This window comes from Anomaloglossus baeobatrachus, chromosome 5 (genome assembly GCF_048569485.1).
Source record: "Anomaloglossus baeobatrachus isolate aAnoBae1 chromosome 5, aAnoBae1.hap1, whole genome shotgun sequence".
Classification (NCBI taxonomy): domain Eukaryota; kingdom Metazoa; phylum Chordata; class Amphibia; order Anura; family Aromobatidae; genus Anomaloglossus; species Anomaloglossus baeobatrachus.
Window position 1 is genome coordinate 461411336 of NC_134357.1, and position 5505 is coordinate 461416840.

Below are 5505 nucleotides of genomic sequence, written 5' to 3' on the forward strand. Positions count from 1 at the left end.
TTTGAAGAACCTAGAATATAAGACATACTTTCAGTTGTTTCACACTTTAAGTATTTCATTCCACATGTTTTAATTCATAGTTTTGATGCCTTCAATATGAATCCACAATTTTTAGAGTCATGAAAATAAAGAAAACTCTTTGAATGAGGAGGTGTGTCCAAACTTTTGGTCTGTACTGTATGTGTGTGTATTTATATATATATCTGTATAGGTATATAATATATATAATATATATAATATATTACACACACACACATGTTCATGTATTTATATCTACTGCTGTGTGTTACATTTGTATTACACGCACGCATCATTATCGTTTTTAAAATACTACATGATCCAACAGAAAGTAGATCTAGAGGCTTGCATCTGACTTTGGTAGATTTGTTTCATCAGTACTTGAAAAAACCAGGCGTGTGTCCAGAACATAGAACAGGTGTCAGTCTTCCATTAATAGTTTTTCTTTGTAAGTTCCACTAAAGACAGGCCATAGCACTACCACCTCCCCCTCCCCTCCCCCGGGCCATTGGCGGAGGTCGGCATGACCTGGATTGGAGGAATAGACCTTCTACAGCATTTAAAGAGGATGAGGCAGGGGTGGAGTCGGCACCATTCCCGCTCTTTTGGGACAGTGCGATAGTCCCGCCCTCCCTCCCTAGAGAATAACTTATTTACGACTGGGTTGTCAGGGATGGGGGGAGTTTATCAGGTTCGTAGTGGCCTTGGCCAGTTTTTGGTGGGTTGAAGTTGTTTAAATTGGTCCGGTGGATCCATCCAGGTATGGATCCTCTAATTGGCAAGGAATAGTTGGTTACCTGGTCATTTTTGGGGGATCCTGGTCAGAGATTGTTGAACCCACGTGTATATTGGTTAATGGTGAAAATAACACTTCATGTTTTGGTGCTTCCAAGCCTGTATGGATAACGGCTGGGAGCAAGTTGGTTTACGGTTTTGGTTATGAGAATCACCAGGTTTTTACAGCTTCAAGGACTTCACCTAGTTTCGGTGTATTTTTCTGTTATGTATTTGTTTAATAAAAATGGCTGCTATTACCAAAATTATCCAAAAAATGGTGTGAGTTGTTATTGTTTCAAGAAGGAGGGATCCGTGGGGTGGGATTTCTCCGGGGGAATTCCGGAATCTGTAATTCCAGGGTCATGGTTTTGGCATCCACACACTGATGCATAATACTGACGTGTGAATGAGAACTTATAGATCTATCTGAGAGATTTAGTTTTAAATAGAATTATAGCTCACAGTACACACACACACACACACACACACGTACGTTTGTGTGTGTATATATATATATATATATATATATATATATATAAAACCTGTATATGTCTTGACATATTTTTATCACGTTGAACATTACAGAGACGGGGTATAACTTATAATCATGATCCGCATCATGCCTATTGACATTGAGAGGGGCTAAGTGGTCATCAGACACTTAATTCCTCAGTTTATATCAAGAGGCAGAACTTGGAGCTGGTCCTCAATGCAAAATCTAACAAAGGGCCCTGGCCTACCATGTGCCATTTATGTAGCAGAGTTTCAGACACCCCCCCCCCTCCTCAGGCTCGGGTGTCACTACTACATCTATATCCCCTGTAGCTACACTCATGTCCAAGGGAACAAAGGATGGGCCAAGTTGAAAAGCTAGGTTGTTATACAATTGTGAATGATTATACATTTATAATATGTGTTTTGGCTTAAATTCTTCTTCTTAAAAGACTCTGTGACATCTTATGGACCTGTGCGCGTAGTCAGCTGGAGGGTGTATGTATTCTGCATGGTGAGAGGGATGCAAACTTCTGCCTGCTACCAACAGAGAACAAAGGCTAAAACAGTACAGACGGATTTCATGGTCCGTATACAGACTGCAATGCCCAAATTAACAGCCTGGTAGGTATATATATATATATATATATATATATATATATATATATATATATATATATATATATATTTATTATAGAGCTAGATATGATAAGTAGACTTGGATCTGTCCCAACTCAGTCCTAGCATGTCAGACCATATACTGGACTCAGCAGAACACCTAATAATACTAATAATAATGGATCAGAGGCGCTACAACTATATAGTAGTCAAAGGCAATAAATACACAGCGGGTGGTATGTGATATACTCAGTAGGCCAGTCTGATACTAGATTATTGTAATCAACTTTACAAGAAGACAATGGGGTCTGTTCGCATATAAGACAGACACTGGAGGGGTCTGCAGCTAGCCACAACTCCACAGACAATTCATTAATAAGACCCAAGACAAAGTCTCCCCCTCAGAAGTGATATTATTGTTTATTAATGACACTCCTTAAGGCCTCATTTACACATCAGTATTTTTGAACAGTGTAGTTGCCAAAACCAGGAGTGTCTCCAAAACACAACAATTGTCAATCTTCAATTACAGTTTTTCTCTGTAAATTCCACTGGTGACTTTGGAAAACAAATACTGAAATGCGAATGAGGACTTGTGTAGATACATTGTAAAAAGAGAAACAAGCATGTTATGTCCTCAGCAGGAATTATCAGTGCTGGATAATCAGATCACAAAATCTATGACAGTTTCCTTATTGGACCCCTTTACTGAGTTTTCCTACTTCTGGTCTTGCAAAATACCACACATATATTAGACTACCAAATGTTGGAATTTCACTACATCCGAGTATATGTCCTCACCTATCGTACCATCACCCCTTCCCTGTAGACTGTGAGCCCTCGCGGGCAGGGTCCTCTCTCCTCCTATACCAGTCTGTTTTGTACTGTTAATGATTGTTGTACGTATACCCTCTTTCACTTGTAAAGCGCCATGGAATAAATGGCGCTATAATAATAAATAATAATAATAATGATTATTAATTGTGGGTGAGGAAGGACTTTCTGCTATTGTTACCTTGGTGGTCTCACTTGGGTACATCTCAGTGTTTTTGATGCCCCCACTGAATATGAAATAATGAGGTACAGGACGTACCGCTGCATCTATAACCGGTAAAATATTGGGTAACCGATCCAGCCGGTATGACGGTATGAAGACGTCTTACTAAAAGTCAACTACATAATAATAATTAGATTACATTGTTGCATATATACCGTATATACTTAGTATCACCTCCCACCCCTTATTAATATCGTTCCACCCCCCGCAGCCCACCAATCTTTGATCCAGAAAGTGTTACACTTTTTTTTTCTTTAAGAATATTCCCAAGAAATATTGCGTTTTTTCCTTATGTATTCGGCAGGTGTCCACACCTAAAGGCACAATTGTGATCTACTTTTTTTTTTATTATTTTTTTATTTTATGTATTTCCTTATTCAAGGTGTTTTTGGGGGGTGCATTTGCCACTGCCATTTTTTAATGCGTTTTATTTTGTGATTCTTCACTTAAAAACACACGTGCGGTTTTACATGCATGTCCTCGGGTTCTCCAATGTCTAGGGAGAAAAAATGCACCCAAAAAAATCCAATCTTCTGGTTTTATTTTTTTTTTTGTTGTTGCATGTATAAAGGAAAACCCTCATGAATTTGAAGAAGCGTTCCTTGCCTTTTTAGGCCTCATGCACACATTGAGTATTTGGTAAGTTTTTACCTCAGGATTTTCCAGAACCAGGAGTGGAACAATCAGAGGAAAAGTAGAATAGAAACACGAGCACCACTTCTGCATTTATCACTCACTCCTGGTTTTGACTTACAAATCCTGAGGTAAAAATCTCACCAAATACTGAACATGTGAATGTGGCCTAAAAGAGAAACTCATACCGAGGCAGAACTGTGTGTATGTGCGGTAAATTAACTCTGAGCCTATATAAGATCTTGTCAGACCTGAGGAAATGATCACAGTAACTGATGTAAAATGTGTGGTGTGCGTTCATACGACATGAGCAGAACTGTGCCCAAAAGGGAACAAAATGGCTGCCACTCTCCTTTGTCAAGCTGAAGAACACTAGATTAAAAAACAACCAACCATACAAGTGGTGTAAGATTTTATCTATTTTTTTTATTTCTAGCCACAAAATGAAACCATGAAGGACAGAGCAATACAGAACATCTCTTCTTTTTTCTTCCACATATAACAATTTTTACTGTGATCATTTCCTCAGATCTGACAAGATCTTGTATAGGCTTAAAGTTTATTTACTGCACATACGCACAGTTCTGCTGCTCGTTCAGTATTTGATCAGATTTTTTACCTCAGTATTTGCCAAAACCAGGAGTGGGTGAAATATACAGACATGGTTCCTGTGTTTCTATTATACTTTTCCTCTAGTTGTTACACTCCTGTTTATATCTTACAAATCCTGAGGTAAAAAACTCACCAAATGCTCAACATGTGCATGTGGCTTTACAGGCTTTTTTTGATTTGTGCTTTTATTGTAGTGTAACCTGAAAAAAAAATGCTGTATCCAGAGCATCCGGCGTGGTGAAAAAATATGACTGAGCAGAAACAGCAATCTAGAGCCCCTCCATAATAAAGCATTGTTTGCAATGTGTAATATATTCTATATGCACTGTTATGTATCATATTGGCTAAGAGAAATGCTCATAACAAAATGTGTTTACAACAACTCAAACCAGATATTGGGGTACTTTAATAGAAGAATAGGTCACTTATATGTGTATGAGATACAGTGTGTGTGTATATATACAGTGTATATCATATATATTTATTTATACACATAGAAGACAAGGTTATTTAAATGTGTATTTTTTTATATATATATATATATATATATATATATATATACACATTGATTATATATAGAGGACAATGGTTATACGTGTATCTGATACTGTATATACACATACACACACAAAGATGTTATATATATCTACATGTACATACAGAAGACAAGGTTATTTATGTGTATCAGATTTTTATATATATATATATATATATATATACCGTATATATATATATATAAACATACACACATTGATTATATATAGAAGTAAAGGTTAATAGGTGCATCTGATAAATACATATACATACAATGATATTATGATATATATATCTACATGTACATATAGAAGACAAGGTTATATGTGTATCAGATTTATATATACACACACATTGATTATATACAGAAGAAAAGGTTTACATGTGCATCTGATATATACATATACACACAATAATAATATTATATATATATATATATATTTATATATAGATATATATGTACATATACAAGACAAGGTTTTGTGTGTGTGTGTGTGGATATACTGTATATATCCACACTGTATATATCCACACATACACTGCTTGTATATAGAATACAAGGTCTACATGTGCTTCTGATATATACACATACACAGACATAGATATTATGTATTATATTGATTTCATATATATATATATATATATATATATATATATATATATATATATATATATACATACATATATATATATATATATATATACATACATATAGGACGGTTATTTATATGTACATCTGATATACATACACACACTGGCTATAT